Source organism: Propithecus coquereli, unplaced genomic scaffold (assembly GCF_000956105.1).
Source record: "Propithecus coquereli isolate 6110/MARCELLA unplaced genomic scaffold, Pcoq_1.0 Scaffold422, whole genome shotgun sequence".
NCBI classification, from domain to species: domain Eukaryota; kingdom Metazoa; phylum Chordata; class Mammalia; order Primates; family Indriidae; genus Propithecus; species Propithecus coquereli.
Window position 1 is genome coordinate 1,354,494 of NW_012149975.1, and position 11,721 is coordinate 1,366,214.

Here is an 11,721-nt window from a genome sequence, read left to right on the forward strand (position 1 = left end):
ACTATGGCAGCCACTAGCCACATGTGACTATTGAACACTTCAAACGTGGTTAGTCTCAACTGAGAAGTGTTGTAAGCGTAAAATACATACTGGATTTCAAAGACTTAGTACAAAAAGAAAAGAGGAATGTAAAATATCTACTTCATTATTTTTTATAATAGTTATATGTTGAAAATATTTTAAATTTATTTATTATTGGGTAAATAAAATGCATTATTAAATTAGTTTCACCTGTTTTTTTCTATTTAAAATGTGGCTACTAGAAAACTTAAAATTATATGACTTGTTGGTCGATTAGTTCCAATTTCTAATCAATCAACACTCATGTGCACATATGGTAGTAAAACTCAATGGAAATCAAGCAGGTGGGAGGATGGAGGAGGGCATGGGTAAATTCACACCTAACAGGTATAATGCACACTATGCAGGTGATGGGCATACTTACATCTTTGACTCAAACTATACAAAAGCAATTCATGTAACCAAAACTGTTGTACCCCCATAATATTCTGAAATTTAAAAAATGAATATGACTAACTTTTGTGGCTCCCATATTTCTTTTGGCTAGTGCTGCTCTAGGCTTCTTCATTTTGTATATTTTAGCAAAGGCTGAGGCTACTCAGACGCAGCTAACACGTGCTAGGGCTGCTAGCGTGCATCAGGAGTCGTGAGTGTTGGTTAGGGAATGTGTGGCTTTTGAATAGAATCAGTTACCGAAGCAGATCAACATCTGCAGATGCTATGAAGGCTTTGTTGGGGATGGGGGATTGGAAAAAGAAACTTGATCAGATGCTGTTTCAGGTCCTACCTAATGATAAGAAGCAGATCCTTAACAATGTCATGTTTATGAAACTGGGACTATTGTTTTCAAAGAGTTCCTGCTTGTATTTTTTTTGTTTTGCTTTGTTTTTCTTTTACTAGAAAAAGGAGAAGGAACCTGCTGCTTGTTTTACTCCTGAAATCTCTAGGCAAGCCCACAAGGATGAAATGTAGTATTACATTAGAAGAAAGTTAACATGTAGAAATAGAAATAGAAATAGAAGTTGAGCCTTTTTATAGAAAAAGTTCCTAAATTCACATTTACTATCACCAAGAATAAAGAAGGCAAATGGTGTCAAAGACTTTGCAATTCTGTAGCACTTTTCATTTTGAAGGATCTTAGTAACATTAACTCATTAATCATCATAATTTCTCTGTGAAATGTTGAGTAGTGAGTGCTATTATCCAATTTTATGGATTAGGGAAGAGTCAGTGAAGGTAAAGGACTTGCTCAAATTTGACAGTGGTTAGCAGAGCTCACCTTTCAGTATGGAAGAGGTTAAATGGAAGGTCTTTCATAAGTATTTTGGGGATTATATATATATATATATATATATATATATATAAACAGTGTCCAGGCTGGAGTGAGTGCAGTGGTGTCATCATAGCTCACTGCAGCCTTGAACTCCTAGGCTCAACCAATCCTCCTGCCTCAGCCTCCTGAGTAGTTAGGACTATAGGCATGTGCCACCATGCCTGGCTAATGTTTTAAAAAAATTCTTTTGTAGAGATGGAGTCTCATTATGTTGCCCAGGCTTGGAGATGGTATTAAAAGACATGTGGTAGAATGGCACATTCCCACTTTCTACATTCCCATGACTAACAGAATTGAACAATTGTATGAGAGCTTCATGAATTGACATTAATTTAAATGTACCTGGAGGGCTTGATATTATTTAAAGCAAGCAAATACAGACTATTTTATTAGATTTATTTGTTTTTATAACAACCTTTTTTGGGAATATAGTTTGTTTGGAGTAGAGATTGATTGTCTGTTTAGGCACAGTTTATTCATGCCACAAGCATTTATTGAGCACCCATTATTGCCAGACAGTGAATCAGGCACTATTCCTGATTTCAGGAAGCTTATAGTCTAATAGGAATATGAATACATATAAAAAATGTCTGAAAGTGTTTCACATGCTCTGATAAGAGAAGCAAGTGCAAGGTAATAATACTATCTAAGAATTATGTAGCTCTCCCTATGTACTAGGCACTGTTTTAAGTGCTTTTATATAAAATACCTTATTTAACCTTCAGAAGAATACTATTTGACAATGAATTGTTGGCATTCGCATTCTACAAATACTACAAATGGACAAAAAGAGATTCAAGGTCACACAGCCAGTGAGTGGCAGAGCTTGGGTTCAAACCCAGGCACACTTAGCTCTTTATCACTGTCCAAAGGTGTATGCATTGCCACCTGCGTGACAGAAACTGCTTCTTAAGAAAAGTGACACTTGAGCTGACCCTGGCAAAAGGAGAAGCTGTTTGCCAGGATGGCAAGAGGGAGGCACTTCTGTTAATATGGTCAAATGAGCAAAGAGCTGTCAAAATGAAGCCATTACCTCAAAAGAAACAGATTTAGGAGAAAAGAGAGGAGAAAATGGAAAGTGGGATAATAGAGTAGGTCAACCAGAGCTACAGGAAAGGAAAAGATCAGTAAAGGAAGAAACTTGAAACCATTGACAAAATGAGTTTGGCAGACTACCTAAGGTTTCATTTACCAAACCTCCCACATTCCTCTTTAGCACAGACAGCTGAAAAAATTTTAACTATTAATATATTTAAGTCACTGGTTGTGTGACCCTGGGCAAATCATTTTAATTCCCAAGGACTCGGTTTTATCATAGGTGATATCAAGGACCAAGATGAAACGATCTTTATATTTCCTTCCAGAACTGATCTCCTGATTTCAATGAGTTCTAATGTGCAAAGGAGAAGTGACTTTTGAATTGATGAGTGACATATGTAGATTTGCATTTCAGAAAGATGACATTATTTTGTAGGAAGTTTTTTAAAAAGGCAGCTTGACTATAAAATCCAACAATTGCTCTGGACACTTCCACATGGAGAGTGTTACCTTGTTCACCATGGGAGTAAGTGCCCCTCACTCTCCCTTCTGTTTAACACAACTGCTTCTCCATTGCTTCTTATGTTCTTGTGCTTCTCAACCGGAGGTGAACTCTTTTTTTCCCCATTGTTCCTTTGGTGTCTTCTGGCAACTCAGTCTTCTGAGAGTTCCCTTGAGTTTCTTAATTGTTTCCAGTGTTTTAACTGTCATCTATATGTAAATATTTTCCAGTTAACTGCTCTAGTTCTATATCTCTATTGCATATGATCCCAACTTAAAATGACATGGCTAAAACATGACTCTGCATCAACATTTCTCTAAAGTCATTCCTTTTTATTAGAAAAAAATCACATTATTTTCTTCCATTCTCAGCATGGAAAAATTGCAAAGTGTAGAAAAGCAAAAGAATATAATCACACTCATAATGCTACATACTAAGGGCTAATAACTGTTATTATCTTATTCTATAGTTTTCTAAATTATTTTCTCTGTATACATGTGAACTATGCATATTGTGTTGTAACTTATCATGAATATCTTTGCATTTCGATATATAAAATCATGCACCATTTTGAAAGATGTCATTTGAAAGACTGTATTCTATCATATGTTCATATGTTTAACCAAGTTCCTGATATTGAGGATTTAGTTCTAACTTATTGATATAATGAAATGTGTTTATATGAATTTCCATTGCTTGTACCACACACATGGCTCTTATACATGCCTGGTGTAGTGTTTACTTGGTTTTGACATATCTCCCTGAAATGATTTCTTAATTAAAATTTTTTTCTGCCATATCCTGCATGACAATTTATTATTTTTTGAGTCCAGATCTTATATTTCTTTGTGTCTCTCATAGAGTTTAGCTCTGGCCTTCCACATGGGAGGCATTCAATAAATACTTGTTGAATGATTGGGGAGATGATGTTCTAAGCTTGGATAACAGGGAGAATGATGATAATATTTATTAACAGAAAAAGGGGCACTGGTTTGGCGAAAAGGGAAGATGATGAATCTGGCATTAAATATGTTTGAGGATCATCTCGATACACCTAAAATACAATTCCAGGGTCAGGCGTGGTGGCTCATGCCTGTAATCCTAGCACTCTGGGAGGCCGAGGCAGGAGGATCACTTGAGGCCAGGAGTTCCAGATCAGCCTGAGCAAGAGCGAGACCCTGTCTCTACCAAAAATAGAAAAATTAGTCCGGTGTGCACACCACTACAAGTGGTGTGCACTTGTAGTCCTAGCTACTAGGGAAGGAAGCAAGAGGATCACTTGAGCCCAGGAGTTGGAGGTTGCTGTGAGCTATGATGATACCACTGCACTCTAGCCTGGGTGACAGAGTGAGGCTTTATCTCAAAAAATAAAAATAAAAGTAAAAAAATAAAAAAATAAAAAAATTTAATTCCAGGGACCTCTTGTTTCAGGTGGCATCACTGATTTCTTAGTACTTACAACAGCTTGGTTATTTGTAGTGAGAATGATAGGCTTTTTGCTTAATTTTGATTAAAAGCTGACATTTGGGGCTCTGTCCTTCCCTATTGTTCTCTATTTGATGGTCTTAACCTCAGAGCATGGGTGGAAAACTATGTGGTAGAGTGAATATAGGGCATAAGAGGCTTCACTTCTTTAATTTCTGAATGTGTTGTACTAATCATGGTGGAATTGGGTTTACAATGAGAGCCATTAAATACATTTGTATAGCAGGAGGAGGCCTCAGGACGTCCTTTGGTGGGACCTTAGAAATTGGAATTTCCTACCTAACATCTCTGGCTTTTACGTAGTATCCCCCATTAAAAATGACAGGTGATTTAGTTAGAAGTCTTTGGGTTGCAAGTAACAAAAACCTTCTTGGAGCTAACTGAAGCTCCAATAATGATTTGAAGTCATGTCCACTATTTCCCAAATTCTTAATGGCTAGGCTAAGGCTTCCCCCATTTAATTTAGATTCAATTGAGGCCAGAGATTAGTTAATTGGTCCAGAATTGGGTACCTGATACCAAAGGGGCTGATCAGAGGGTCTGTGATGGAATTGGGTTTTAGAGATTTTAGCCTCAGTCTGGCTGGTCTCTTAAATAGAGGAGATAAAACCCAGTAATTTGTGACTCTTTGAGGCCTACCATGCAGCCTGGAAAACATAAAATGCCAATCTGTAATAAAAGAGAATAACAAAGTAGATTCCCCACTTCTTTGCAGAAATGAGATGTGAGATAGATCCTGCCAGCACTCTAGTCCCTGATTCCAAACTAGTCCTGAGCCTTGACTGTATCCTTGTTGTATTTTTATCCACAAAAAGGGAATAAAATAGAGACACTGCAGTTTGTCAAGGCACAGGACTGATTTTTTAGAGCATCATTGAGGTGTAACTGACATAGAATGAACTGCCCATATTTAAAGTGTACAATTTGATAAATATTGATATATTTACGCACTTGTGAAACCATTACCATAAAAGTGATAAGGAACTTACCTACCACCCCTAACAGTTTCTTTGTACTCCTTTGTCCTTTTTGCTCCCCCTCAATTCTAATCCTTAGGCAACCACTGATATGCTACTTTCTATCACTATAGATGTATTTTCATTTTCTAGAATTTTATATAAGTGGAATAATACAGTATGTACTCTTGTGTGGCATCTTTCACTCAGAATAATTAGAGATTCATCCAGATTGTTGTGTGTATCATGCCGTAGTATATTGATTCCTTTTTATTGCTGAGTAGTATTTCAGCATATGAATGTACCAGTTTATCAATTCACTCGTTGATGGACATTTGGTATGTTTCCATTTTTAGTTTATAACAAATACATCTGCTATGAATATTCATGCACAAGTCTTTGTAGGGACATATGCTTTCTTTTTTCTTGGGTAAATACCTAGAAGTGCAATGGCTGAATCATATGGTAGGAGTATGTTTAACTTGTTAAGGAACTGCCTAATTGTTTTCCAAAGTGGTTGCACCATTTTTCGTTCATAGTAGCAGTGTATGAGGGTTCCAGTTCCTTGCAAAAACTTGGTGTGATTATTCTTTTTAATGTTAGCTAATCTGATATGTTGTAGTGTTATTTCACTGTGGTTTTGATTTGCATTTCCCTAATGCCTAATGATATTCAGCCTCTTTTCATGTACTTGTTTGTCATGCTCCTTTAGTATACCTTCTTTTGTGGTATCCGTTCAAATCATTTGTCTGTTTTTTAAAAATGATTTGTTTATTTTCTTGTTATTGAGATTTGAAAATTTTTTATCTGTACACAAGTCTTTTATTATTAGCTATATGATTTTTACCTATTTTCTACTGGTCTGTAGTTTTTTTTAAAATTCTCTCAACAGTGTCTTTTATAGAGTTTAAAAAAAAATTTTGATAAAGTCCAACTTATCAATTTGTTTTTTTATGAATCATGCTTTTGGGGTCATATCTAAAAAATCTTTGCCTACACTAAGGTCACAAATGTTTTTGTCTAAGTTTTCTTCTAGAAATTTTATAGTTCCAGATTTTACTATTTAGGTCTATGATGAATTTTGAGTTAATTTTTATAGATAGTATGAGGTATGGATCTTCATTCTCATGGATATCCAGTTGTTCCATCACTATTTATTGGAAAAAGCTATCCTTTGTCTACTAAATTGCCTTTTTAAAACTTTTTAATAGACAAATAATAATTGTGTATATGTATGGGATACAATTATGATGTTTTTATCTATGTATACACTATAGAAAGATTTAATCAAGCTAATTAACATATTAATCAGATGCACCAACTTATCATTTTTTGTGGTAAGAATGTTAAAATTCTATTAGCAATGTTGAAATATACAACACATTATTATTAACTATGGTCACCATTCAGTGCAGTAGAGCACTAAAACGTATTCCTCCAGTATAACTGAAACCTTGGACCCTTTGATCAAAATCTCCCCTTTCCCCATCCCTCCTCCTCCCCACCAGCCTCTGGTAACCACCTTCCTAATCTCTGTTTCTATGAGAGTGACTGTTTTAGATTCCACATATAAATGAGATCATGAAGTATTTGTCTTTCTGCACCTGGCTTATTTCACTTAGCATAATGTCCTCCAGTTCCTTCCACGTTGTCATGAATGCAAATGACAAAATTTCTTTCTTTTTAAAGCCTGTATAGTATTCCATTGTGTGTGTGTATGTATATATATATGACATATTCTTTATCCATTCATCTGTTGATGGACACTTAGATTACTTCCATGTCCTGTCTATTGTGAGTAATGCTGAAATGAACATGAGAATACAGATATCTCTTTGACATATTGATTTTGGTTCCTTTGGATATACACCCAGAATTGGGACTGCTGAATCATATGGGCAAAGGATCTGAACAGACATTTCTCAAAAGAAGAGATATAGATGGCAAACAGATATATGAAAAAATGTTCAACATTTCTAGTCACCAGGGAAATGCCAATTAAAACCATAGTAAGATATCACCTCACACCTGTTAGAATGGCTATTATCAAAAAGACAAATGATAACAGGTGTTGGCGAGGATGTGAAGAAAAGGGAACTTTTGTACACTGTTGGTGGGCACGTAAATTAGTACAGCCATTTTGGAAAATAGTATGAAGTTTTCTCAAAAAACGGAATTGCCTTTGAACGTTTTTGGAAAATCACTTGTCCATATATGTTGTGGGTCTATTTATGGACTCTATTCTGTACCATTGATCAATACCACACCGCCTTGATTATCGTAGCTTTACAGTAAAAATTGAAATCAGGTAGTTTTATCCCTCCAACAAAATAAAATAAAATAAAATAAAATAAAAGTTGTTTTGTCTATTTTAGGTTGTTGGCTAGCATTTCCATATGAATTTTAGAATTAGCTTGTCAATTTCTACAAATAAAAGCCAACTGGGATTTTGTTTGGGGTTGCACTGTAACTATAGATCAATTGGGGAGAATTGAAGTCTTAATGATATTGACTATTGTTCCCTAGAAATATAGTATATTCCTCCATTTATTTAGATTTTCTTTTATTTCTCTTACCAATGTTTTATAATTTTCAGGGTACAGGTCTTGCACACCTTTAGTCAGATTTATCCCTAACTCCTAAAGCAATACCCAAAGCCATGTGAATCTTGAGGTTTTCCTGTAAATAGTGGTTCCATTCAGTAATGGAGAAGATGAATATTTTGAAGAAATGCAAATTGACCAGAAAGATAAGAAAGTTGTCCTAATATTTTTCAATTTGCTATTTAATCAGAGTTAATGCAACTGAAATCCTTTGGTTTCACATTAGGCTCATGGCAAGCTTGCAGATGCTTTTTGGAGCTGTTAAGCCTTTGGGGGCATGGTAGGCAGAATTCTAAGATGGCCTCTGAGATTTTTGTCTTTTAATTACATTCTCTGTATTTCCCTACTTTTAGATGTAGCTGGGACCTGTGAATATGCTGAAATGTCACCTTTGTGGTTAGGTTACATTATATGGCAAAGGTGAAGAGATTTCGCAGATGTAATCAAGAAAGGCACCCAATCTGTAGATTTTTGAGTTAATTAAAAGGGTGATAATCCTGGGTGGGCCTGACTTAATCTTGTGAAAGACCTTAAAAGAGGGACTGGACCCCTCCCAAGGGGAAAGAAATATTCCTGTTGGCTTTGACTAAACAAACAACCATGTGGTCAACTGCCCATGGAAAGGGGCAGCCTCTAGAGCCTGTAAATGCTATGGTTCTTGTTTTTTTTTCAGTTCCTCTTCTTTATTTATTTCTTTATTTTTATTTCAAAATTTTTATGGGGGTACAAACATTTAGGTTACATACATTGCATTTGCACCGCCTGAATAGGAGCTACAAGCGTGCCCACCCGTGACCGTGGGTAAATGCTACGGTTCTGAATCCTATAACTGCAAGGAATTGAATTTGGCCAACAACCTGAATGAGCTTGGAAGAAGATTCTGAGCTCCACTTGAGAAACAGCCTGGTCAAACACCCTGACTATAGCCTTGTGAGACCCTGAGCAGTTCACCTAGCTAACTTGTGCCTGGACTCCTGACCCACAGAAACAGATAATAAATGTATGTGGTTTTAGGCCACCAGGTCTGTTGCAATTTGTTACATATTAATTAACACTAATTAATATATATCCACTAATACAGTGGATACCATAGTTGGCATTTGAAATATTTGCCATTGTATTAGTTTGCTAGAACTGCCATAGCAAATTATCATAAACTAGGTGACTTAAATAACAGGAATTTATTTTCTCACAATTCTAGAGGCTAGGAATCCAAGCTCAAGGTGTCAGGAGGTTTGGTTTCTTCTGAGGCCCCCCCTTGGCTCGCATTGTCCTCACATGTTTTTTTCTCTATTTGCACACATGTCTAGATCCCAATCTCTTCTTATAAGGACACTAGTCATATTGGATTAGGGCCCATCCTAAAGACTTCACTTTAACTTAATTACCTCTTTAAAGACCTTATCTCCAAATACAATTATTAAATACATTTGAGGTACCGGGGTTAGGACTTCAATATATGAATTGGGGGGGGGGTGGGAAGGAGGAGGGAGGCAAAATTCAGCCCATAATAGCCATCGACCTTGTTCATATTTTTTTACCACTAATATTTTATTTTTACTTTCTTTCTTCTTATTTCCTGAACTTCTGTTACATCCACCCGTTCTTCGGATTTTTACCATACTATTACATTCCAAATGCTTATTCTTGTTCTTGACATTTTTGGCTCCAGGTTAACATGTAAAATCTTTCATAATTAGATCCCTACCTTCTAGTGGCCAGTCTGATATTAACAAAATATCATTGTACATTTGTATATATATTACAAGTGTACAAGGTGCCTTCAGGTGTGTTATCTTATTTGGAACTCAAAACAATGCTGTGGGGAATGTGAGACCAATATTACTATGATCCCCACTGGAAATTCAGGAAAACACTCTCAGAGAGGTGAAGGGGCTACTTAATGTCGGATAGCACATAAATTAAATTGTCTTCTGACTCCAAGTCTAGTACTGCATCTACTAGATTAACTATTCAGGCAAAGAATACTAACCCAAACAGCAATGGGTTCCTTTTGAATAAGTATATTGTAACATCTTAATCCCAGTTCAAATGCAGATTCTACAATTGCCCCCAATAGCAACACCTTTGCTATGAACTCTGGAAGGTTTTCTCCTGTATAGATAACCGCTGCTTGGGCCACACCTGATTATCCCATTTTCCTGTCATTTCTCTTGGAGAAACTTACTATAAAGCAACCCCATTTGAACCTTTTTATGGCAGAGATGATGAAGTAGTGACTGGGATATACATCAACTCAGTTCGTGTTTATTTATTTATTTTAACCTATGTGCCAGGTTTTTGATACATGCTGAAACCAATTGCTTTAAACATATCTCCTCAAGGAGACTGTAAACTTCTGTAACAGGTGCTTTCCACCTAATGGGCATTTAGTGTGCAATGTAGGTACATAATAATTATTGAATAAGCATAGTGGAGAAGCTAATGATACATTCCTGTTAACAAAGGTGAATTGAGTTGAATACACTGACAGGTAAAAGGTAATACTTCAAATTCCATGTGTATTTCGAGTTCTTTGAGTATTTGAAAAAGCCCAAAATGTGCTGTTATTTTTAGTTCTAGCAAGTTTTTGAATAGCTGATCATTCTCAAATTTACCTAAAAGCTACCACTAGAATTTCAGTGTATGTAAGTTGAAATACCAAGTCAGCAATGTTGAGCTCTCAGATCCTAGATCAGTTTACTGGTAGCCAAAGAGAGAAATGCTCAGAAACATAAACAACTACTGTCTCCACAATCACCCCATCACTTCCTTAAAAAAAATACAAACAGCAAAACAACAATAATAACAACAAAACCAAACAAACAAAAAAACCTGGTTGCTAAGAGCAAACTCCCTTTATTTTTCCAAGGAGGAGTCTGGAATTTTAAGTAGAAATGGCAAAGGAAGAGGTGTAAGAAGGTGGCCCCAGGCTGTAACCGTCAAGAAGGCAAAGAATGAAGAGAAGACAGGCAAGGGGAAAAACAGGCTTGACTACTTAGAAGAGCAATCCCACCAGAGTTTGGAAGCAGTTTAAGACAGTGGTTAAGAGCTTGGGCGCCAGAATCACACCACTTGGTATCCTGAGTCCTGCTCTGCCACTTATTAATTGTGTAACCTCGGGCAACTTGCTTAAACTTTATGTCTCAGTTTTGTCACTTGTAAAATGGAAATAATAATAGTATGTACCTCGTAGAGTAGCTGTGAGAGTTAAATGACTTGATAGTTAAGCGCTTGGTTCATAGTAGACACTCAGCAAAATGTTAAATTGCTCTATTTGTAGCTGTTATTCTTCCTCTTTCTTAATATTCCGTGCTCCAGTAGGCAGGGGGAGAGATGAAGCGCTCCTCGAACTAGACGAGTGATGAACACTGCGTGAGAGCCTCCGTCAGGCTTACTTTGAGGTGTGGGCCCCACGGAGGTGAAGTGGCACGGCTTCCAGAGCACGCCCTTTGCCCAGGCCCCGCTGTGACTATGAGGAGGCCGAGGCCACGGCTGGCAGGATGCACGAGTGGACCTCCTTGGGGTGGCTAACCCGGGGCGGCCGCACTGTTGTCCCTGGATACTTGACAGTTTTCACTTCTCCTGCCTCCCGGGCACCAGAAGCCATGTGGGCTCACACCCAAGCGTCCCGGTTTCGGAGGCGTGAGGGCCACTTAGCGGTCATCCCGCTTCCGGGCCCGGCTTTGTCACGCATTGGCTACAGCCCGGGAGTTTAACTCGGACCCCACACACACTGTCCTAGCCCCAGCTCCCCCCGCCTCCCGCGCAGGCGCCGCCAGG